The 26665-nt window shown below is 41.4% G+C and overlaps 4 long non-coding RNA genes across 4 annotated transcripts in view; 1 reads left to right on the top strand and 3 right to left on the bottom strand.

Annotated features, from left to right (window-relative positions):
- The first annotated feature begins 618 nt into the window (after positions 1 to 618).
- Positions 619 to 1268, top strand: LOC145445375 (uncharacterized). Its single transcript, XR_013916982.1, has 2 exons — positions 619 to 935; positions 1123 to 1268. It is a non-coding gene; the product is annotated as an uncharacterized LOC145445375 (long non-coding RNA).
- A 22-nt stretch (positions 1269 to 1290) lies between these two features.
- Positions 1291 to 2461, bottom strand: LOC145445376 (uncharacterized). The gene is made up of 2 exons (XR_013916983.1): positions 1689 to 2461; positions 1291 to 1477 (listed from the first exon to the last, which is right to left on the bottom strand). It is a non-coding gene; the product is annotated as an uncharacterized LOC145445376 (long non-coding RNA).
- A 5827-nt stretch (positions 2462 to 8288) lies between these two features.
- The window catches only part of LOC145444556 (uncharacterized), a 71579-nt gene continuing 53202 nt past the window's right edge, over positions 8289 to 26665 (bottom strand). The window contains exon 2 of the long non-coding RNA XR_013916716.1: positions 8289 to 10035. This is a non-coding gene — a long non-coding RNA (uncharacterized LOC145444556). The remainder of the gene's footprint in view (positions 10036 to 26665) is intronic.
- On the bottom strand, positions 11790 to 16742 carry LOC145444554 (uncharacterized). The gene is made up of 6 exons (XR_013916714.1): positions 16070 to 16742; positions 14527 to 14623; positions 14338 to 14455; positions 12732 to 14154; positions 12545 to 12661; positions 11790 to 12049 (listed from the first exon to the last, which is right to left on the bottom strand). It is a non-coding gene; the product is annotated as an uncharacterized LOC145444554 (long non-coding RNA).

The raw sequence follows: 26665 nt of genomic DNA on the forward strand, positions 1-26665 counted from the left end.
TGATAGCATGTCTTGGTGTATCACGGCGCGGTATTGGCCTGCACCGAAATGCCTATTTCTATAAATCATGCAATGGGTAGCCTATTTAGTGACATAGACAGCAAATGACGTCATGACGTCTCATTTAATAAGAACCAGCTCTTTCACGAGGCCTTTTCATCACAATCGTTATATTGTCTCCCAAAGATAAGCTCCAAGAAGCAAAATAAATGTAATCGTGAGTAATCGTGATTACTTTCCCAATGTAATCGTAATCGTAATCGACTACTCGCTGATTTTGCTGTAATCGTAATCGTAATCGTAATCGCGTGATTCAGAAGTAATCGTAATCGCAATCGATTACATTCATGAAGTAATCACCCCATGTCTGACCGCCACCACCACTTCCGAGGCGTCCTTGAATATCGTACGCCCTTTTAAAACCATCCGCGGTACGGTCGTTTTTCAGTAGATTGCTTTCGGAAGAGCATCTCTGAACTCCCAGTGATCGGTGGATTTGACGCTGGTTCGAGATAGGTTCCGACCGTTCCGTTGTACGAGATGATTGATCCTCATCCGTTGAGACATACGACAGTGTCATGTCATGAACAGAGCTTAATAATTCTTCAAGGTCAACTATATCGACCGAAACAACTTTGGCTCATTCAGTAGAGTTTTACATGCTGATTCCAAAAATATACACCATACCTTCTAAAATTACGTATTTTATGAGATATCGAGCAGCGAAAGTCGCAAAATGCCACCACAGACGAAAACGGTAGTAAAATCAATGAAGCATGTCGATGACGTACTACCATGAGGATTTCTGATGCTGCGGCTGTGGTGTATGTATTGAAGTGGAATAATGTCAACCTCTGAAGCTGTTGACTCAACTGATAGCTACACGGTGTCTAGTAAATCTGATTCCGACACTATTGAGGAATTTCCGTATATAGGTAAGCCATTGAATGGTATATACAATCAGGCATTACTGGACGACGAAAGTACCGTACCGTTTGGTCAAATGATTGGACTTGCGCGTCTAAAACAATTAGTGTAACGCATGCATGTAAGATTGTGCGGTATGCTGACGATCTAAGCTTGAAGACCAATGCATATAACTAATACATATTGACTTTTCAGAGACGCTAGACCTGACTAGATTCACTCAAAGGAATTCAGCTCCGCCGCATGAACTGGATCCGAAGTATTCCGACGTCGCTGATCAGTTCTCACAGACTGCTACTTCCACTTTATCTTTGTATGTAATAAAATGGCTTTACTCAAAAGCTTTTACTGGATTCTAATACATACAGAAAAGTCGAAAGCTTTTATTGGGTTCTAATAAATACAGAATCGCAAAAATTATAATATCATAGAAGGAAATTATCTCAATAAATCTCTGTGAATAAGTGATATTCCCAGGATTCTTCGGCGAATTTTCTTTTTTTGATGTTATGCTCCAGCATGATGCCCTTGGCCAGGATTGTCAATGTTTCTGAAATAATAATTTACAGCAGAAATTCAATCATATACACTCACTAACACTCCATTTACTTTATTTTTATTGTAACACCGGTTCAATATCTATGTGAAAGCCAGCAGCAGGACAAGAGTTTTTTATGTAAGCCTAGATCAGGGGTGGTTGTTTGAAGTTACAAAACTCTGAATTTGTTGGGACAAGTGCGGTTGAAATAATAATTACCTACCGTGACACGGCATCATCGTGATGTATGGCTTGATCTCGTTGCAATCTTGCATGTGCAGCGGTAAGGGGAAGGGGTTCTGGCCACACTTCGTGGTCAACTGGTCAATGATTGAATGACAGATGTGCCTCCAGAAGTCGTTCTTCACCATTGTACAGCATCCTTTGCGGTAGAGAAAGTGTGAAGGCAAAGTGCTCCTACTCCGACTACAGCAGCTTATTGAAAAACACTGTACAAGTGTACATAGGTGAGCACAGCAGCCTTCCTTATATTGGACTGCAAATGGGTCTTTCCGGACTTGCTTTTCTTCTGCTCTCTGCATCTGTTTTCATTGAAGTGCGGGGCAGCTAGCCGTCCTCGTCCTTACTGAGGTGGCGTTTCCATGCGATCAATACATGAGATGGAAACAGAACTGCTTGCCTTGCACGTTGGCTTCTGTACTTCCTCTACACAAGCCATTGCAAAGTACCATGAAATGAAGATTGAATAGTCCATTCCTGCATGACGGATCAAAACAACGCAGCATCAGGTAGTTTAGGCGAAGACAACAATCTACGATTGACTCAGACATTCCATTCAGTGTTCCATGTGTCGGCAAAATCCTCATGGTAGTACGTCATCGACACGGTTGCTGATTTTACAGCCGTTTCTCAGAGGTCGGCAGTTTGCACTGCGATATCTCAGAAAATACGTAATTTTAGAAGTTAGGATGTATATTATTGGAATCAGCATAAAAAACTCTACAAAATGAGCCAAAGTTGTTTTGGTCGATATAGTTGACCTTTCAGAGAATGCAGCGGGCTTTCTCCTCGACCTAATCGCCATAAACGGCGACCCTTGCGCTTCCGTAGATACCATCACGAGCGCGTACGAGTCGAGCATGCTGCGCGGTTTACAGCCAGAAGCATCGCTTTGCACTGTCACAATGTCCCGTATTTCACGCGGTGTATTTTCAATATCCTCCACATGGATTATCTCCCAACTATCACTGATTTTCAGAGAGCTGTTTTCGTCGTACATCTTGTTCTCCATTTTTGTGGTGTCTTCGATCATCCAAAACATATAATATAATCGTCACACATAGAATCTAATCACCTGGAGGGGGTAAATCACCAGACATAAAATCACACTCTGAAACTACGCTTTGAGCACCATGAAAGAAAAAGTACAAGAAAGCGTTTGACCATAGTTTCCTAGTGGCTTGGACCCAGTGAGATTGAACGGCTTACTGCATTTGGGTTACGTCATACCTTGCATTTGGCCAAGGCCAATTTTTCGGCCATTTTTGATCAGCTTGCCAAGCGCTGAATTTGATAAACCCGGTATCATTGTGCCTACCGTCGTATGTTTTACAAGCCAATCGAGTATTTAAGCCGTATGCTGTAATCGATCAAGATTACTTGAAAATTATGTAATTGCCGTAACCCCTTACCATTACAAGTCACGATTACCCCATACCTCATGTCTTCTCCCGATGAACGACCGTGTTGCAACTTGCAAGTTAATCAATAATACACGAAAGCAAAAGAGGCGTAAACTGCGGGTGAATCGTTGCAAGACTGTTCACTGTTCAGGTCCTTGACGCTTACAAATCGTGGCTCTTTTCTAGGAATAAATACGCTAACCCGAGGTAGTCTTTTATCGTGCTATGAGCAATTTTACATTCTGGTTCCATCCACATTTCGCTAAATCACTGGTACGCATTTCATATATCTCTTACTCTGTCGAAGTGTCGACTGCTCTGGCCTGGCCGCTTGAAAAAACACATCTTGATGTATCCGACTACGTGCCGATATGTCGTCGTAAATATGAGTCTGAGAGTTGGTCCCAGCTATTTATATATCAAATTTTTCGTAAAATGCACTGTGCGCTTTGCAATAATAAACAGCATTGCGACAATCACGATTACTATACAATCTAAGCTTATCTTCAATATCCGCACGACATTGGCGCATACGAAGCTCCATTATCTTTTTCCTGTGTGTATCTTGGTTTTAATTAGTTGTTTTCACGCTTTCGACCGATCGCGAGACAGATTACAACACAAATTCTTTCTTGTCGCAAAGTGCGAACAATAGTGGTCAAGTCATAGACGTATTGATAACGCCACGTACGTTTGACTTTGGTGGTAAATCTCGGCTCCGAAGCTATACTGAAGTAACAGTAAGTGTATATTCATATTGTTGGGAAGATAATAATGTCCGTCTCGTCAGACGTGATAACACAACACGGATATAGGAATATATGCTCAGCCCGTAGCAGTGACGGCAACGAGTTTGTCTATTATAGACATCCGCGAATCGCAAAATTGTGAGCTTGCTAGGCGGTTCATATAACTTTGTGCCTTTTTACTATGTTGATTCACTGTTCCATCATGCGTTTACATTTTCATGGTTAAATACATTTGCCGGACTGAATATAATCGGAGTATATAAACGAATCCGGACTGTGCAAATATACCGGCATCAATCACATACGCACACCCCCTCTGGTAATAATTACATGTGAGGCTAAACCAGGGGTCTCAAATACGCGCTGCACGAGGTCATATTTTGCGGCCCGGGTCGTGACGGAAAAACGCTTAGTTACGCGTTTTGAAATGCTGAAAATTATTTCCGATTGAAATGTTGTTGTTGTTGTTCAACATTATCTATTCTCCTGTGTTTAACATCACTATTCCTCACCAGCTGAAACGGCATCGGCAATGGTTATAGCATTAAATGGAGTAAGAATTAGATAATATGAATGGGCATATTGCTTTGATCTGTAATGGCCCAGACGCTACGAAGACCGAGGCGCTTAGAAAAAGACTTGCGGCTTTTACATAAGATCAAACTCTATGAGAAGATCGGTTATCAGCAAGTACCTTGTCTAGCTAACCCTAATATCGATTCTTTAGTCGCTGAAAAGTGTTATTAGGTATCGGGCATAGCTTATAGTTCAAAATATAATAAAAATGATGATCATGATATTTTTGGTGTATTTGCATTTCTTTAATAAAAAACATTATTTCTTTTTTGGTAACTATGCCCTTCGCTCCTGGTAGAGATCACAGCGTTGTATTGACGTAGAGTTTTGAAAACATAGTTGTTAAACTGTGTGGCATATTTTATTTTGATATTGAATTCAGGCGGCCCGTGGCCTCTACGAAAAGTTGGCGAAGTAGGTTATGTTGAATTGCGCGGAGTGTGAAGAAAATTTCAAGATTAAGTAAAATCTCTCAAAAATTTTGGAGTGAATTCGTAATTTCAATTTGCATGTCGACGGATGCCAACACATACTAATTGAATTAGGTGTCGACGGCCGCACAAATTACCATCTACAGCAACATGTTGCCCTTCCCTGATCTAATAGTATACATATGTCTGTCTTACGCCAAGTTTGAATCCGCATTCCAGTTGTTGAGTCTTTAACATTTCTGACAAATTTCCCCAAACTTGTTTCAAAATAGCAAAAAAACATTGAACAGGACATCAAATTATTTCAAGGTAGGTTGCACTGAGAAATTCTATTGCTGTAAGTGACTACAGAGAGCACGGCATCGTTCTGTACTGACATGCTAAATTCGATCAGTTTTGGAATTGAATAAATTGTGTTTATTTTGGGTAGCTTAATTGAGGGCGAAACCGGGCACCTTATATTGCATCTAAATCTGTCTTAGGCAGTGCAGTTCGCCAATTATTAACAACAGCTACCCAGCGCACCGAACTTTAGGCTACTGCAAAGCTATGAAGTAATGAATATCAAAAATTTGCTCAAATGAAGTTGAAATCAGCCTATACTCCGTTGAGCGCGAATGTTGGAGTTAGAATTTGGCGGGATTTCTTGAATACGAAATAAGTTTCATCTTTAACAATCGTCTTCTCAGAATGATTGTGAAGCACATTTTTAGTCAGAATTCATACAGACGTGGCTAATTTCTCGCCCCCCCCTGAGAGCTTCCCACGCCCCCCAGGTTGAGAACCCCTGCTCTATAGCAAGATGATAATATCCCGAATGCATTTTCCACCGTCCGTCTTGCTCTGCTGAGGTGATAATTATATACTCGCCGGTTGCGATTCAGTGAACAACCCGGAAATGGCCTCATCAAATTTCTTTTCAATGGAAAGGCTTTGTCGGCCACAAAAACATGAGGTGTGGTGTTTTCACATCCGGGCATTGGTGCGTCTTGCGGTAACTGCAATTGATTCGAGTTCAGACGTTTCCCAAATACCGAATTATTGAAAATATTCGAGTCACTAAAGCGACCATACGATCCCACATCAATAGATATGAAACAGTATTCAGCGTCCACCACAGCCATCAATACGACGCTGAAATTTTTTTGTAGTTGGACAACTGGGAGCCAGTCAAGGCTGGTTTCTGTATTAGTACGTGTTTGCCGTCGATGCAGTTTGGAAAATTCCAGTTATCGTAGAATTGAGAAGATATTCGTTTGCAGTCACTCGACTCTGGAACTGGCATAAACTCGGCCACAAGTGCATTCCAAATAGCGGAGCATGTCTCTGATACAATCAACCCCAATGGTTGACGCTCCATAACGGTATTAGGAAATAGTACGGTACGAGTCACTGGTGGTTAGAGATCTGCAAAAAGAATTTATTTGAAGAAGTATACTTCTTGCACAAATACGGTAATTCTTTAACCATACCTCAGTGTTATTGCAAGTCTTTCGTCAGGACCTATTGGTTGTCTCATTACTGTGGATTGTTTTTGAATGAATGGAGTTATTCGGCACACCAGGTAGTCGAACGTTTCTGGATTCATCCTGAAGTAGCCTACTGGCAGTAATGCGCTATTCTTAATAATCGCAAATCATTACAAACCGCATGAAATTCGCCTGCAAATACAAATCATTTGAAAGAGAAAAATCAACGAATGATGAACTGAACATTACCTGCCTCATTCCGTTTCTGTACCACAGGATGAACCCAAAATCCTCCTGATTTCCGTTTTGGCTGCTCCTCCACATCGGCCAAAATTGCAGACAGAACACACCAAATTTTAACATTTCTTCCTTCAATTCCGTCCCCGGGACTTCAAGAACACAATCGTTGTCGGCGAATAACCAGGGAAGGGGGAATATAGCAGGTCATCGACTGGCCAGTCATACACTAGTGGCGCCGTAGAGCTGGAAATCGTCTATAGCGTCACAATTGGTACGAGACGTTCGTGGTTATTCGTTCATTGTGTTGCGGCGCTGCGGTTGTTCGGAAACTATGCCGATTTCGGGGTATTACACGATGTTGCAGTGCTCTGACCACATAATATTTTATATTTTCGGATTATCGTTTTGCAGCAGATGCCGTAAAAATATTAGAGTTATTGCATCTCGTCAGTCGGTGTTGCTGCACGGAACGACGAAAGCACTGGATCGATCGGTCTGCTGCTTCCCGGCTACTTTGTAAATCCAAAGTTTTATAGAGTTTTCTGGTCTGTGGCCTGCATTAGGCTTATCGCTCCAAGTTGGAAATGTCGTAAAATATGAGAATATGCATCTCTCAGTCGCGTCACTGCACGGAATTACGAGAGTACTGGATCGGTCTGCCGCTTCCAGGTTATTTTGTAAAGGCAATGATCCAACCGTATTCACAGCCACAGACTTAGGGGAGTAATACATGGCTTTTTATGTCCCGGCGTTAGTGTGCTGGTTAGGGTTCTGGTTTAAATCAGGCTGATTTAAATCAGCTTTTTTCTTCGATTTTTGATTTTAATTCCGACGTGTTGATTTTTTTGGTCGTTATGATTTTTTTTTTCAATTTCTGGAAAGATGCGTACATATGGTTTATTATTAGACAACCATGGGCATTGTACATAAACCGGACATAGTTTTTCGCCACCGGTACAGTGCAGCGATGAGTCGACCGCAAGGCGGGAAAAAGCGCGCGAAATAGGCGGTATTCAACCAATCGTTGTGCTTTGCTGTGGGTAGTGGAGATGGGCTTCTACTTAGGAAAGATCAACTATGATTTTTAACTGTTACCTTACATTAGTTATATTAGATGTAAAGCCTGCGCCACAATTGACCGCTAATTTAGTCTGAAAGGTGCAACTGTACTAGTTTTAAAATGACTAGTATTCTCAGCTCGCCGATGTCAAACCACAACTTTAAACTAACAGTTGATTATGATAGATATTATGATCATTATGAATCCATTATGAATTTTCTGGTCATATGACTATAAGCTTGCGGAAAATCCATTCCTGGAGTGGTTACAAAAGAAGTGCCCACTTTATGCCGTTCTTGACAAATATGGCTGTAATTTTCAACCTTAGATGTCATTCAGTCAAATCAGGCCGTGGTTGAGGTTAATCTGCTATTGTTACGAATGTGATGTGGTCGTTTGGTTGAGGCTGTATGGTTGAGGCTGTACTGTAGTGGCACTGGTATCTCGAATAATGAAACGCCATATAACTACCAGTGATGAGCACCGGAGCGGAGTCGGAGCGGAGTTTTGCCAATTTTGTGATACCCGGAGTGGAGTCGGAGTTTACAACAGATATTTTTCCGGAGTTTTACGGAGTATTGTTAGTTTTGCCCCCGATATCTTTCGATAGCTTTGACCAGAAGACACTATTGATTACAAACCAAAACACAGACAGTTGACACCTTGTAAAGTTGTAATATGACCGGTAACATGCAAAAATGATTGACAAGTGCATAAAAATCAGCCATCTGCACTGCAATTGGGGACTGGAGAGTAACCTAGTGATCTAGCAAGGCATTTCCGCTGAGCAGTGTCTGTAGTTCACAAACTTGAAGACACCCAATATCGTTCGCAGCGCATCATTTTCTCCCTGCAATGAGATGCCGTCTTTGAATCCACTGCTGAATGTCACCATATTATGAGATAAGATAGATCTTCCACGTTGCTGTCATTGCAGTCTTCTATAGTCACATCATATTCCTCCTTGCGTATTTGTTTCGTGACTAATTTTCATGCTACCCCAGTAATTGTGCGAAACATTTACAATCAGCAACATACAGCGGGGCTTCCCTATGGTACAGCCTTTGGCTACCCTGATTCTTCCAGCAAGTTGATGATCATAACGTAATATATCCCATTATCCTGATGACATTCAATATAGTAATAGGTCCATTTTGTGAAAATGTATTCCCAACGTTGGTATCAGTTGAAACAAGATAATATCCGATACCACTTTTGTGATAACTGTTCGCAACTTTCATCGTACTTGCAATTTGCAGTGAGAGATATCGATAATAAGTGTTACATCAATATTACCTTTATATCTGTGAGAAATATACATACAACAAGCAAGTATCTGGATGGAAACAATAATAACTTATGCAATGTGTTATATGATTTAAGGACATTGCGACGAATTTTCGCTAGTAAGATCCGCTCACAGAGGCATACCAGCATCTAAGCCCGCTTTAAAGATTTCAACAATACATAAATCACTAAGGTAAGCTGATCTTACCCTGTAAAAACAGAATATTCCGAATTTCTGAACAGCCACACTAAATAACTACAACCGTCTGCTTTGCTCTGCTCGCATCAACTCAACTACGCTTCCTTCAATATTGATTGACGTAGTCAGTCATCCAGAACTCTTCTGAATTTTCGTCATGTAATGTTTGGTTTGATTGAGAAATGACTTTGATGTGATATGAAAAATCAGCACCACAATCAAGTTTCTGCTGCTGGTCTGTCTCAGACTCCAAATTCCAGATATCATGTATCAGCTTCAAAATTGGAAGTCACTAGTCATTTAGTCAACTTCAAGGAGCGTCGATCTGTGCGTCAGTGATGCATCATGTATGTTTAGTGCAGTGCAGTTCCATCAACTGTTTCATGGCGATGCGGAACTTAATTTACTGAAACCTGTGATGTGATCGTCGATTTCAGTGGTGTTAGTGGTAGTTAGTTCGAACTGACTGGTCTTCCTTCGTCGTCTTAATATAATGGCTGAAGCACCGTCGACGTCAAGTGGGTTACTCACTAAGACGCAGAAAAAGAGTGACGTGTGGAAGGATTTCACTCTGATGCTGCATGATAATAACGGCCAGTATACCGGGTTTGCGAGATGTCAAAATTGCAATGTTCAGCTAAAGCATCACAAGTTGACAAGTGGTACGTTGCATCTTCGAAGACAAAATCGAAGCTTGTAAGAAGAATTGATCGCAGTTGAAATGCAAGTAAGCGAGTAATCAAAGGAGAAGGTGATCATGGGGAACACTGATCGCCGGGTGGAGAATACCGAAGAAGTGTCGGTTTGCCGTGGTGTTGTGCAGAAGACGTTTTGCCATCCAGATTTACGGTGAAACGTAAGTTCGATGAGGAGGCTTCGTCTTTGAAGCAGAAGCTGTCAGAGGAACTAAGAGTTGCTATCAAGTGTTATGGGCTGGCTGGCATCACCACAGATATGTGGACCGATCTAAAGGGTCGCAGTTCTATTAGCTTGACCGTCCATTTTGTTGGAGAGAACTTGACTCTCAGAAGTAATGTTGCGACTGTTCGGCAATTCACGGATACTAAAAAAACTGATATGAATATCAGACAGGCTATCGAAAACATCGATTGGGATTCTTCGACAATGGTCTGAATATATTTCGGGGACTGGACAAGATTCTTCGGGTTATCTCGGAGTCTGGGATTGAGATCCCCGGAGTCGGAGGGATTTTGCCTCAGAGACCAAAGTTGTCGGAGGGACTCGGAGTCACGAAAAGCAGACTCCGCTCATCACTGATAACTACAGGGATAAATGCATCGAATGACAAGGCTACGTGCTTGAATGCTATTCTGTCAACTGTGATTTAAGTTAACAGGGAACTGCTACCTATACTCCTATACTTGAATAGCTTAACTCTTACTTTTTAACGATTTGCTATTATCTCTAGTGGGTAGGTATAGCTTAGGGTTGCCATACGTCCGGAATTTCCCGGACATGTCCGGAATTTCACTGAAAAATCTGCGTCCGGGAGGAATTTCAAAAATATGCCGAAATGTCCGGAATTTTGAAAGCTAGAAGTAGGCTTAAAATTTTTTCGTAAATAAACATAAACAACATTATTTTTAAGCAGATTTATGCTATTCAAAATTCTTTCTTCGCGCATCGCGCGAGTTAATGCAACGTATATTGATAGTAGTATGGACACCAGGTACCACCCTCGCCAAATTACACTGTAAATTTTTTACCGTTGGTGACGACACCAAAAAGAACGCGTTTTGTGTAAAAAAACTAAACACCTGAAAAGATGTTTCGCGTTTTGGTTTGGCGTTGTCAAATACTGTGTTGTGCCATATACCCGGTGTCAAAAGATGTGTTGTCTCATATAGGAGTTTTCTACACCGTGCATGAACCCCAATAATCAGGCCTAAATCACCCTCTGTAGCTGTTAAATTGATTACTAAACAATCTGGCGTGCACGACCTCTCCCCGCAGTGATTAAAATGAATTACTAAATGTTCTGGCATACTAGGCACACACCCCGCCGCTTGTAACGCAGCATAAAAATCATTCCATAGTTTGCAATGAAACCGTCATATTAAAAATCAACGACAGTAATAAGCATTAAGCAATGCTAAATGCAAGTTCTGCACAAAATCAGCGACAGTAATAAGCCTTAAGCAATGCTAAATGCAAGTTATGCACAATGAAACAGTACTGTTGCTAGTACAAATAAAGAATAGTGGCACAGCATGAAATAATTAGATTGAAGCCATTTTAGAGCATGCGGTAACTAAGCATAAAGAACTGCCGCATATGACTTAATAACCCCCGAACTTAACCCGACCCTCAAATTAACCATTACATATAATCAAACTGACCCTTATCTACCCCTAAATGTAACGATTATACCCAGCATAGGGCAGAATTCAACCCATATGCTAAAGTGTCAAAGGATATCACGGGACATGCTTATATCTCCACTGATCTACTGGAATGATGTATTACATTAGCGAAATACTGCAAAATAAAAGAAGACAGTGTGACAAGATAAAAGTTCAGTATGAACTACTGTAAAAATCTTGGACAGTACTAACCAACCAAAGAAAGGGGCTTATTATGCCCTTACTGCATGTGTTCACACTTCACATGTGTTCAAATTTCCCAAAGAAATTACTGAATATTTCAGAGATATATTGGGTGTTTCTGTCGCCAACAACAAGCCTCTTAACAAATGCCAGGATTTGAAATTCCTTGGGGCATGACACATCCCAGGCATAATAACATGCCATCATATCAATTAAAACATCTAAAACCGTCGCGTCTTTATCACCGCAAGGAATCGATTCCCCCACAGCTAGAATCCAGCCTTGGATCGAACCATCCTGATGTCTTGAGACGACTAAATGTGAAGTATCATGCTTCTGACTCTTGGTCTCTATGTCGAGGGCCTGAAACACAGACACATGTTCAAGTGTACACCTACATGCGAATTTTGGAAATCGCTTGAAAAAAATCTGAAATCATCAGGTAAAGACATCCATGAAATAGACCCATTAATAGGTTTCTTTCTATTCCGTTATGCTTTCCCATCCTATACAGCAGGGGTTCTCAACCTGGGGGGGGCGCGAAGAAGCGGTCACCTGAAAAATTTTTTCGCGCCACGCACGATTGACCTACAATGCACGCGTGTTTCTCTACGTATAGGCCCAATATTATATATATTTATTCTCTCATCAACCTTCATAATCGTCCATACCACCAAACAATCTGTTGGGGTTGCTAGCATCCCAGTTGGATTTTGTGATATGATGATAAGGGGGGCGCGAAATTTGTCACTATCAAATAGGGGGGCGTGTCTAAAAAAAGGTTGAGAACCACTGCTATACAGTAATGTTTTCTCATCATATATTAATGGAAGTAGCAATTCGGTATTCATTATGCACCTGTGGAACCACCAGCGCAGATAACCCCCTCTTTTGTCGGCAGTTAATTTAGGCATCCGAAAGTTACGACTGTAATTCCAGCAGTTTGGTCAGCTCATCCCTGTCACCTCCACTGGACTGATGAAATTGAATGATATAACGGTCACTACTAATGCTGAATCAAGATGAATTTTAGGTTCCACTTTACCTGTAAAATCTTATCCAATATATTCAATATTTGTTGATTATTGCTTCTCATGTCGTCAATGATTGTTGGCGCAATTATGCTCTTGAAATCTTCTCTGACCTGAGACAAAAAGTAATACCGACACGAAACACTGATAGAGGTGGCTGATAAAATAAGAGGGCCTTTTTGCTATTCACGTCAGCATTTTGATTATCTATGTAGCCTACGGCCGCATTCCAGTGCATAGTTGCAAGGAACTAACTAGGTGCCAAATACCCCTGTTAAAATGTCCATGGTCTATTTTCAGTGGGCTATGGACTAATCTCTCTATTCATGTCATCTTACTCAACGCACCCGAATCGCCAGGGTTCTAATGACTCGATTCAGGATTTTCTGATGACTCGAGTCATTTTCTCAAAACACGGAAATGACTCGACTCAAATCAATCTATGTATATCGACTCAACTTGGACTCGAGTCATTGCGCATGACTCGTACCAAGCCATATGACTCGAGACTCAGGCGGCCAAGACCAACATTTCATTGTAATTTCGAAGAATAGTAAAGTGACCACACTATTGATATTTCGTCTATTGGTACTGGTACTTGAAAATGTGACCAGAAACTGCTAAAGTGAGGAAAATTGGTATAACATGAATGCAATCATTCGATGTCACCAACCAGAGTTGAAAAAAGTGGATTCAACAAGAATGCTGAAGAGTACCAAGCTATCCAGTCACACGCTCATGCCCACGGATCTACTGGTCTGAAATATATAAACGAAATATTGCAAAAGAAAGCAAAACAGTGTCCCAAGATAAAAGTAGAGTATGAACTACTTGCACAGCAATAACCAAGTCAAATTAGTGGGCCTATCAGGACCTTACAGTATGTGCTCAAAATTGTTGTTGAAGAAATTATTCAATTTTTCACTGACAATAAATTAAACCCATATGTGTCATGCACTATCAAGTCGCATGCTATGTCCAGTGGCGACGAAGCTAATGGGATGTGTATACTAACGAAATACTGCAAAATAAACAAGACCGTGAGCCGAGATACAAGCAAAGGATGAGGTACTGTTTAACAACTTGCACAATGATAACCACAAGTCAAAGAAAGAGGCCTATTATGCCCTTACAATACATGTTCAAATTTCCTAAAAAAATTATTAAACTTTTTAGAGATATATTGGGTGTTTTTATCGCCGACAACAACCCTCTGAATAAATGCCAGGAATTGAAATTCCTTCGGGTATGACACATCCCAGGCATAATAACATGCCATCATATCGAATAGAATATCGAACACCATTGCACCGCCGTTACCTCACGGGACGGATTTCCCAACAGCTATGATCCAGCCTTGAATTGACCCATCCTGATGTCTTGCGACAACTAGATGCGGGGATAATGCTTTTGACTCTTGGTCTCTATGTCGTGAGCCTGAAACACAAGACATACTGGTGAAGCATGTGCTTACATACGAATTTTAGTAATCGCTTCGAGAAAATTCAAAGTCAAGTTAGGATATCCATGAAATACATCTATTTACAGGTTAGCCTTTCCTACCTAAACATATTCCAATTACATATTAATGGAAGAAGCAATTATGTATTTGTTATGTACCTGTTGGACTGGCAAAGCAGTCAAACCGATTTTTGTCGACAGTTAATTCTGGCGTCTGCGAGTTCCGATTTGTAGTTACAGCAGCTTGGAGAGTTCATCCTTGTCACCTTTCAGTGGACTGATGAAATGGAATGATAAAATAGTTATTACTAATGCCAAAGCACACTCAATATGCACGTCCAAATTTACCTGGAATATTACATCCAATAACTATCATATTTTGATAACAGCTTTTCGTGTCTTCAATGGTTGTTGGCGCGATTATGTTCTTGAACTGTTCTCTGATCTGAGGTGAACAGTAAAATCATCACAAAACACTCATAGAAATGGCTGATAACATTAGGCCAGGACCGGCCATCATTTTTTGTTATTCACGACCTCGTTTCGATTTCCTATGTAGCCCACGGCTGCATTTTAGTGCATAGTTATAATGAACTATCTTGACACCAAATACCCACGTTGAACTTTCCATGGTATATTTAAAGTGAGTTATGGACTAACCATGTCGTCATGACGTCTTACTCGACAGACTGAAATTGCTAGTAGTCGTGAAGTTATGAATAACTATAGTGGAATTAATGTTGTAGTTTCCCATATTACTACCAAATATGTAAGCAGATATGGTAGGCCGTATCTATGGCTGCCACAATCTTTTACGCAACAAATGTTGAGGCCTAGAAAAATGTGACACTGAGAATGTTAGGAATATTTTGTGCTCACATAAAAGCAGGGTTGTAATGACTCGAGTCACGATTTTCTGATGACGCGACTTGACCCGAGTCATTTTCTCAAAATACGGAAATGACTCGACTCGAGTCAATCTGTATATCGACTCGACTTGGAGTCGGGTCATTGCGCACAACTCGAACCAAGTCAAATGATTCGAGACTCGGGCCTACACTTCATTGTACTTTCGAGAAATGATAAGTAACCACACTATTGGGATTACGTATATTGGTATCAGTATTATAAATGTGACCAGAAACTGCTAAAAGTGAGGATAATCAGTTTATTATAAATGCGAACCATTCGATATCGCCAAGCAGAGCTATAAAAAGTGGATTAACAAGACTTTAACTGCAAACTTAGCAGTCAATACAATGACTTGGACTCGGACTCGAGTCATATTACCATGGCTCGGACTCTATCATCTGCTCGCTGACTTCGACTTGACTCAATGGTGAATTGAAAATGACTCGACTTGACTCAGGTCAATCTATAAAAGTGAGATTGACTTGTGACTCGGAGCCTTGTGACTTGGTTACAACCCTGCATAAAAGACTAAAATCCATGAATGAGTTTGCAATTGTTCTAGTTTTAATCTTATTCAAGGTTTTCCGGAAAAAGCTACAGAAGAACTGTATAGTGCGGACCAAGGCAATCTTGCTGAACAAACATTTTCTCTTCCCATCCTTATGAGATTGAACTCTGATCTGATATGAACTCAACTTGATTGAATGTCCGGTTTTCAAAAATTCAGTAAATCTATTTATAATCTAATTTAAAAAATACCTTTAGCCACAATTGGAATATAATTTGGGAAAATGCAGCATAACCGTATTTCTAATTTGTCTAATTCAGGAAAAATGTGCAGCTAGACTTGTAATCTAATTTGAAAAAGCTGAACATTTTCTTGTTGTCCAAGTCTGCCTTGCCTTACCGTCTACCACACGAGTACGATGAACTATAAAGTGATTTTAAAATGGTTCCATGATGTAATACCCACACTCACCAGTTTGATATCAGTCAAGGAAGGAAACCGATCAAGTATTCCCGACAGAGGATTGTCTTTTTGCATTATCTTAGAACGTCGATGTCCGATTGTCCGTACAGGTGGCGATTCTTGTGGCACTTCAGCAAGTGTTTTTAAAGCTTATTCGGGCTATCAAAAAATTAGCACAGCCAACAGGATTGTAGACGGGACATTATTTGATGAACTTATTATCGACGAAGCATTATTTCTGCATTAATAGCATATATCTGTCAAATTAATATTCATGATTACATTTGGTAAAACCTTTCAACCCCACCCAAGATGCACTGAATAATAAAGCAGTGTGGAAAGGTTTCACACGGCCAATCAGGAGAGATATCAAAGCACATGAATAAATCGAATCAACTACATTGTTGATTCATTGAATCCAAGAAAGTACATGAATACATCATCACTGCCAACTATACATCATGAGGTACACACTACACAGGTTAAGGCGAAGCAACAATTATGAGGATTAAATAATTAATATTTTGCGCAACAATTTGCACAAAACATGTTCATAGGGAACACTGATTCGTGGTGATCAAGTGAGCTCGTATCAATGTTTACAATGGATCAAACCACGAATAACATAGAATTTACAAGTGGATATAAACTCTTCTAGCAGAGAGAGTTATCAGAGCATAGAAATAAAATCATCACTGTCGACTGAATTATCATGTAGACTACACGGACTTTACAGAAATAGATTCTCCATAGGATATGTTGTTTGCCAATTAACACTTCGTGTACACGGCATGTTCAGGGGGAACACGAATAAGTGATGGTCATGTAAAAACCATTTAACGTCTATTAGTTGGCCAGGCCCTGAAAACGACATCAACCACCTATACCACATCTCCTTCGAGCCTTCAGTGCTTCATAATTAAGCAAGCAAATGGTGTAATGCCTGACCAGGACCATGTTGTAAATTTCCTCAAACTTTCAAAATGTCACTACACCAGCCTAACTAAGCCCTGATTGCACCAATATTGTAGCATACCATGATGTAACATACTAAGAAAGGCGAATACTTTAGCTTTTACCTTTCAATTTATCGATATGGTGAGATGCGATACCGGTAATGGCTAAGAAAGTCCTCAAATCGACGCACACCGCACAGCCGCATACTCAACCTGTCATGACGTCGTATCGCAAAAGAACCACATGGTTGTGTGCGACAGGTGATGACGTTGTCAGTATTGAGAAAAAGTGAACGCGAAAAAAGGGAAGACATCAAATTTCTCTCGATCGCGGCGTTGTTTACACCATTGGCCGTTGCCACCAACGGAAAATAGGGCGGTTGTGTTGTCTCGAATTTACAGTGTAGCAATGAAAATAAATATAAATAACCATCATATACTGAAATAAGTCTGATTATAATCGCTAACGGTATAGTATTAGAGTTGGTTAAGGCCGATTGGATGCTTCTGTCACAGACAGTGGTTCCGAATCTTGAGGTCGTTTTCCTTTATCTGGGGATCGCGATGATGTTAGGCGTATAATCAGCTTCCTATGCCGTAAGTGTGGGCAAGCTGAAATTTTTTAGTAATCAGCTTATCCAGTTTGGAGCTGGGCCACGGAACATTTTGAAGTTGGAAATGAGGTCGGGACCATAAAAAGTTGGAAATCACCGGATGTGCTACCTGCTGCGGTGCATTTTATAGTAGGCCTAGCCTAATATATGGAAGAATCAATAATATTGACAGAAGTCATTCAGCCAAATGCATATTGTAAGTGCCCAAGAAGTTACATCGACTAACCTATGGTGGGCCCAAGATCAGTGTTTTTTTGGCGGAAGGGGCAGAAAAAATGTTGTTTCGGACCTGATTAAAACACATAACCAGATAGCCGCACCGACCTAACATTATAGCAGGGCTGTCAAACACAATCCCGACAGGCCAGACACGGCCCGCCAGACGATTTCATCCGGACCGTGGAAACATCTATTGCAAACCCTAGCAAGTAGCAATCACCAGAGCCCACATCACAGATCGACCAATTCATGACCTATGTTCCACACTTCTACTCCATTCTTGTATAGCAGTGGTTCGTGGTTCTCAACCATTTTTAACCCAAGTACCATTTCGAGGTTTTATGCAGTGCTCGCGCACCACCGACATAAGATAAGCGCGCCGAACGCGGTCAAAATGTTTCCACCGTATTGAGGTGCATTTTAAGACGCAGTAGATGATTTCTGTAGTGGATCCATTTGAAATTATTGTGGTCAAATATATTAAGACGGAATTTGGTTAGGTAAGAATCCCAATGCTTCAAGACTAGATCTCCTCCCCGTAGGCCGTCACTGGTGGGATAGCCCCTACCAGCGACGACGACCTTACCACGACGACGGCGGTTTCAAAAACTCAAAATCAACCCCACCTGAATTAATAACTTCCTTCGGTCGAAAAAACAGAATCTACTCGCGTACCACCTGGAAGACCTTCGCGTACCATCACCACTGCTGTATACAGTCGATGGGCAATGCTTTGCTAGTGTGACGTCATATTGACAGACAATGGGTCACCTCATTTTTAAATCCGCTAGTGGGCGCTAAAGAATGTCCGGAATTTGCTTCACAAAAATATGGTAACCCTAGTATAGCTCTTAGTGCACAAGTCAACAGGCAATGGCAGGGCGAAAACGTAGCTCCATTTGGAGTGCATATAGAGAGATTCCCGCATCTCTTATACCAAAACGGTGCAAAAAGGCCGTTTGCAAGTATTGCGCTATAGAGATGTCGGGTCAAGTTGCAAGAATGCGAAACATACGCAGGTAAGATACCATGTTATTATTACGCAGGTAAGATACCATGTTATTATTATGAGTGTAGCCAAATCGTGTAATTGATTGAATACTGGTAATACATTAGCAGAGTATCTTAGGCCTCGCCTACCAGTATGCATAGATTACTGCACTACTACCAAATTCACATTGTGTAGCTCAAAACCCATGCATACCTATACGTTATTACCTGCAACATGGTAACTGAAAGATACACACCGGTACAGCTGTTGAGTCTCGTGTAATAGACTACTTCCTTATCCACAACAACATGACCATGAAGAATTAGTGTTCCCCATGAACATGTCAAAGCTTATGGCATTAATAATTAGTTGCTCAGTTATGGTTGGTTAAGTTATGGCTGCATTAGGGTAGGCCCCGGTGAGGACCGTGGGGTTACTGATAGGTTGAGATATCTTGGTATTGGGGTAAGGGTAATGAATGCTTGTACGATGTCCTCACCAAGAACCAATTACAAACGCCATAAGTTTTGTCATGAGCTTGAGAAATTCTGGTTTGTGATGGATGGTCACGTTGTTGTTAAAAAGAAAGTAGGCCTACACTAGCCCCCAGCTAAGTTCCCTTCACCGCTTTTGGTCGTGGTACCCAATAAATAAAGGGTGAGCTACGATATCGTGCTATAGCATTCCAGATTGCCGATATATATATATGCGTGCTATATGTTCTGTTCATTTTATGGTTGAAATTGATGAGTCTATACCGGCACTCAGAAGGAACTTAAAGGAAGTGTGTGTGTAAAATGCGGTGGGACTCATGTCATGCTCAGCTTTGAAGCCACTGGTTGTGATTCTTGACTGTTATCCAGACGAGAGCGTTTATAACTCGTGCGAATGATACCACATTTCAGTTTAATACATAGCCATTATCTCTAGACTTGCAAGAAGACGCCTCAGAACTTGAGGTCAGTAAGTCAATGCTTGGATGAGTGCCCAGATTCTAGTAGTGGGCTGCAGAAAGATTCATCGGGACAGAAGAGTGTAGAGGCCTTTGTTCAGATAGGAAGTTTATTCACTCAGTCGTACTCAACAACCCAGCAGCGACGAGACCAAACACAAAAAGACACACCTTGCATGAAATCACTAGAGCATCCCAAGGGCGCCAACCCAGATAGGGGGCGCACGAGGGCTGCCACATCACCCTCCCATCAATTTTGAGAGGTGCTACTCAAGTAGACTCTCACAACAAAATACAAGCAATAACCAAGCAACAAGCACAAAGCGAGAAAATAAAAATAAAAAAACTTTCACATAACATAGTCATTAAACCGCGAGGGCATTTGTCTGCTACGACCAGGCAGGACAGTCGGTATCTCTTCCGACACAGCGATGACGGTCTCACCGACTAAATCGTCTTACAGAGCTGGAAGCGAGTCAACATCATCCACGTAAGGATGTAAATTATCCACACGCACAATGCGATATCGTTCGGAGTCCACATGTTTTATCCGATAGAGGAATTGTTCAATTCTCTCTGACACTAGCCATGGGCCTGTCCAACCCGACCTCAGTTTTGACTTTGCTGTTGGATGGAAGTACCAGCACAAACTACCAGTTTCCAAAATCAAGGGTGTAACAGATGGATCGAAGTTTCTGGACTGGCGGATGGCAGACTTACTCAGTTGCTCACGGGCATACGCAAGAGCATCAGTACTAGCAATGTCAAACCACTTGACAAACTCAGTATAACAACGATAGGCAGTGTTACGTGGTGGTTTACCGAACATGATATCAACAGGAAGGAATATCTCTCTTCCTAAAAACTAACGATTAGGGGTATAACCAGTGGATGCATGCACTGATGACCTGTAAGCAGGGTTGTAACCAAGTCACATGGTTCCGAGTCACGAGTCAATCTGACTTTTGTGGTTTTGACTCGAGTCGAGTCGAGTCATTTTCAATTCATAACCGACTCGAGTCCGAGTCCAAGTCACCGTTTTACGGGTCAAGTCCGAGTCATAGTGTTATGACTCGAGTCGAGTCCAAGTCACAGTATTGAAGTCATGTTCAACTTATGTTTTCAATCCTGCTTGGGTGATATCGAATTCCTTGCTTGTCAAACATGCTTATTTTGTCCCTATCATAGTCTTGGCACAAGTTTATTTAGTTAGGCAGATACCAGACAGTTCCTGGCCTCATATACCGATGGTACAGATAGACGAGACAGGCCGCCAATACGATAACGTTACTAATCTTAGAACTTTAAATCAAATATCTGTCTTGTCAGTCTGATACATCACAAATAAAAGCATTCAGTTTTTATTACGAGCACATCGACGACCGCTCACAAATAGCTTATAGAGACTTAACGAATTCACGTCTATATACTATCTGATAGAGGACCTACGTATTCACGTCTAGCTAGATACAAGCTGGTAAAGAATAGATATGTTTGCTTATATGCTTATGTAGAGGTACAGTTTTGCTTTCACATCATATCAGGTGGTTGACCTGCAGAAAAAAGGTCAACTTTCCTGCTCAGCTGCCGAAATAGTCGCCGAAGCGTTACTTTAGTGCTGATTTACTGTTGTCTTAGTTTAATTTGCCCGACATTTACCAAAAAAATTCTCAAAAATGAGGACAGAATCTCAAAAAAGAGGCTACTTCTTAAAATTGTTAGATTATCTAAAAGAACTTGAATTTGGCTTAATTCCAACCAGTAGAAAGCAATGCTCAGAGAAAATATTTTGGATTAATTACAAATAGAGACTTTCGAAATATACCGGCTACCTCATGATATTGTTAGATTGTGTAAGAATATGATTCATAGAAAATTTGGCTCAATTCCAACTAGAAGAAGCGGAGTTATTAGAGTGGAATATTTTGGATATGAAAAAATAGTCGACTTACTGCTAGTATGTAATCATATTATATGAAATCATTTCTCACTAAAAATACTCCATGTATTTTCAAATCCAAAATTTTGTCCTCTCATTTCATTGATTCCACTTTTTCAAATTAGGCCAGATTAAGTGTAATTTTATCAAGTAGCCACCCAGTAGAATAAAAAAGAAGGTATTTTTGATCGTCCCTATTGTACAAATATCACACAACATTAGCCATTCATTATTATCACGTGCACAATGCACATACCTAACAAATCGTCAAACGGACGGAGGGTATTGTGTGTTTTCACAGACAGCAGATCAAATCAATGAGTTACACTTGAAAAATACTAAAGTGGAGAGGAGAGTCTCATATATGTTGAGGCGGCATGGCCTTAGAATAATCCACATCCACCGGATACACGTTTCTCTGGTGCATTAGATGCAGGAATTGAAAAGCAATTTTGAACCAAACTGAAGAGCATTATACTCATCCATTCTAGTCAGCCAAAAATGCAAAGAATCATCGCCTTCATATCTACACATGAGCTTATCAGTCTCTTCCAAGTAGGCTACTTGACCATCTGAGTCATTTCTTTGGCTCTAATTGGACTTTGCTTCGATTGATTGCTTGTATAATTGAAATGTCTGGAGTACTTTGATGGCGGAGGATCTATTACCTCTTCATCACTGGATGATTTTGTACAATGCATTGCTCTTTGCTACTATGTACCATTGTCTTTTGATTTTACGGGGGCGCATATCTGATATCAGACGAGTGCAACGAAAGCAGTGGTGACAAATAGCGATGTCGACAGAATTCGTCACATGCGTTGATCTAACCATTATGATTCGCAACTTTCTTCACCTTCAAGTCACATAAAATAAGCCGAGTCAATGACTTGAGTCGAGTCATGCGTAATGACTCGAGTACAAGTCGAGTCAATCCAAATATTGACTCGAGTCGAGTCGAGTCATTTTCCCATTTCAAGAAAATGACTCGAGTCAAGTCGAGTCACAAAAAAATCGTGACTCGAGTCTGACTCGAGTCGAGTCATGACTCGAGTCATTACAACCCTGCCTGTAAGCCATGGATAAATAAGGTAAATGTTCATCCCAGTTGTCTTGGGCACTGTTCACAAAACTTTTGAGCATTTGCAGATAAACCCGGTTGTTCCTTTCTGTGAGCCCATCTGATCGAGGGTGATAGGGAGTAGTGCGAGTTTTCTCAATATCAAAAAGCATACACATTTGCTTAAAAAGGTCGAATTCAAATTGCACACCCTGGTCCGTATGGATTATAGACGGCGCACCAAATCTGGTGAAAATTTCAGTCACAAGTACATCTGCAGCAGAGGCAGCCAACAAGTTTTTTAATGGGAATGCCTCTACCCATTTCGAGAAGTAGTCAGTACATACCATAATGTACTTATAACCCGACTCCGTCTCATTCAAGGGACCCATGAAATCAATAGAAATTCTGTCAAATGGCTCAGCACATAACATTTTCTGCAAATTAGCCTTGTGACCACCATGAGGAGTTTTCGATTTGGTACACACAGAACAATATTTAATCCAACTTTCAACATCACGTTTCATTCCAGGCCAATACACCCTATCTCTCAATTTCTTATATGTACGATCACGGCCCAAATGACCTGCTGTTCGCAATGCATGAAACTGGTGAAAAATATCCTTACGAACCGAAAGGGGCAGGACTAATTGAAATATTGGTTTTTCCCCCAGGATTAGAATGCACAAATTCACGATAAAGTACTCCATTTCGCAGACTGATGAGTCGCCATTGCGAACACAAGTCCCGGACCAGTTTTCGCTGGAACAGAAGTTCAGTCCCAGAAGGTCTACAATCTCTTGTTTCCTTCATTGAAATGACTGTTTTCAAGTCCTTGTCTTTCATCTGCAGCTCCTTCAAATTTTCTTCAGTGTATGACTGCAACCAGTTTGACAAATCTGGTCCTGTAGATGCAGATTCTTCAGCAACCTGCCCCAAACTCCCTACAATCACCGCAGCACATCTTGTTGCTGGAGGTTCTGCAAAATCACAACAGTCCGAGCATTCCTCTCGCTCACAGCGTCTACGGTACTTCCTGGAGAGACCATCAGCATTCCCATGCAACACGCCTGGACGATGTTCCACCGTATATTCATAGCTGCTCAGAAACGCAATCCACCGTGCCACCAAAGAGGCCCATGGGGTTCGCTCGAAGTGAGAAGCCAACGCAACGAAGAATGATCAGTCCTCAGAATAAATGGTCTTCCCCAAAGGTAATGCCTGAAATGCTCAATTGCCCATCTTGCAGCATAAAGCTCTCGATATGTAGCACAGTAATTCCTCTGTGATTTGTTAAGAGTAGTACTTGCATAAGCAATTACCCTCTCAAGACCCTCTTGCTTCTGAGAGAGAACCGCACCCACACCAAAAGCGCTGCAATCAGTGTCAAGAATGAACACTTCACCATCTTCACGTGGGTAAGACAGTATCGGAGATTTCGTCAATAACTCCTTCAAGGTGTCGAACGCATTTTGGCATTGATCGTCCCAGTTAAAAGGCACATTCTTCGTTGTCAGATGTGTCAGTGGGTAAGCGATGGACGCGAATGACTTCACATACTGCCGATAGTAGTTTGCGGTGCCTAGGAAAGCTTGGAGATCTTTCAACTTCCCAGGAACCGGCCAGTCACGAATCGACGATATCTTTGTCTAACTGCAGCTAACCCCTTTGTCTGAAATTTCATGGCCAAGATATTCCACACGTCTTTGAAACAACCTGCATTTAGTTGGTTTGAACTTTAGTCCCGCCGTGAGTATTCTGGAGAAAACGTGTCGGAGGTTCTCCATTTCGTGCTCAAACGTTTTTCCAAAAACCATCACATCATCCAGGAAAACCAGGGCTCGAGACCATAATACATCAGCAAGAACTTTCTCCATCAATCTCTAAAACAGAGCTGGCGAATTTGCCAATCCCATGGGAAGTACAGTAAATTGGTAATGGTTATGACCTGGAACACTGAAAGCTGTTTTGGGGCGATCCTTAGGATCTATTGTGACTTGGAAAAAACCGCTTGCCAAGTCCAAACATGAAAACCACGAGGCGCCTCCCAACGAATCGAGAATATCTTCTATTCGAGGTAACGAGTACGCATCTTTGACCGTCACGCTATTAAGTTTTCTGTATTCCAGAACAATTCTCCAAGAACCATCTTTTTTAGGAACCAGCATAATTGGTGCATTGAAAGGTGAATCAGACTCCTCTATCACGTTCTGTGCTCTCAGCTTTTCCACTTCTTGAATAGCCAACTTGCGTTTCTCCCAGCCCATGCGCCGAGGACGTACTTTGACAGGCTGCTCTGTGGTGAGAGTGATTCTATGCTGCAAAACTTGCGTCTGTCCGAGTTTCCCATCCGGCCCAATGAAAACATCCTGGAATTCAGTCAAGAGATCTCGCACTGCCGACTGCTGCTCCCCCGTTAAGTCCTGAACCCCATCTAACATGGAACTCAGATGACCTAGAAGTACGCCCGTTTGCGATTTCGATTCTTCACCTAAACAGGACTTCGCTTCACCCGGGGGCACCTCTTCATATTCACTCTTCCTTATACTGGCAATGCCGGAAACTCTTCCATGTACATCCTGGAAGTTGTCTGCAGGGCAAATCATGCCAACAAAAGTGCCAGAGGGTATCTCAACCACACGATCTGAATCATTCACAACCAGAACTGGCACCAAGCATTCTGATGCGGTAACGAAAGCAGGACATACATACACTCCCGACTTATTCTGTGCCCACGAAAAATCCCTGACTGGCTCAACTACAGCCGTAACTCTCTTAACATCCACTGGCCAAGGGTGGTTATTCTCTCCAGTCACACATAATTGACTGTGAGCGGGGACCGAAATTGATTCCCTAATGCTTATACGGCTGCACGTGACATTATTGGAACTCATTAATTGAACCGAGTCATCACCCACTTGCATTACTCCACGTCTGGCATACAAGGTGACATCAAAATCCTTCAGAGCATCCATACCCAAAATACCAATTTTCGCTCCGAGCTCAGCCACAAACACTCGCATCCTCATACAAACTTTATTTATACACATCTTCAGTGTGCAGCTTCCATGCACTACTAGGGGTCTGCCATTAGCCACTTTAAATCGATTGTCCTCCGGACTCGATTCTAGCTCACCGACATCAATGAACTCCCGTAACCCCAAATCTATGAATGTTACCGGACTACCGGTATCTACCAAAAATTTATAATCTGCCCTGGCAATACTAACAAGTGTGTACCAGTTGGTTGAAACATTGAGGGAGCAAATCAAGTTATCAAGATCATCATCAACTGTATTACAAGCGGGGTTACTGGTTTCGCACCCCGCTACTGCGAGTTTAAACGACCGTTCAATTTCCATTGTTATCCATAGTTGGCTGAGGTTGAGGGAAATATTGTGTTTGCACATTGGGTCCATGCTGCCACGTACCATTCTGATTGGAATATTGACATTGATAATCATAGTGCCCTGCATTACGACAAAGTGGACAAAAGGGTGCCCTACAGAAACGTGCAGAATGACCAGACTTCCCACACCTGAAGCATTTACCAAGGAATTTTGACTTGGGACTTTCATGGTTTCTAATTGTTGAATTCGGACGACTCGCATTATTGTCTGAGACACGATTCTTATTAAATAACTCAGTCAACTCATTTCTCAAGGACTTAATCTGGTTTTGCAATTCCCCAATACATTCATCACATTCTGATTTTGAGTTCAAGTCAGCCTTGCGAGTAGAGTTATTAAACACTGCCACATAAGGTTTTATTGTGCCCGCATTGGCCCCATGAGTAGCAGCCATGGACTCATAGTTTTCAGCAGCACGAACTAACTCCTCTAAACTGTCACTCTCACGCACAGCAAGCATACCA

Source organism: Botryllus schlosseri, chromosome 8, assembly GCF_051294905.1.
Source record: "Botryllus schlosseri isolate E-star chromosome 8, Bs_hap1, whole genome shotgun sequence".
Classification (NCBI taxonomy): Eukaryota; Metazoa; Chordata; class Ascidiacea; order Stolidobranchia; family Styelidae; genus Botryllus; species Botryllus schlosseri.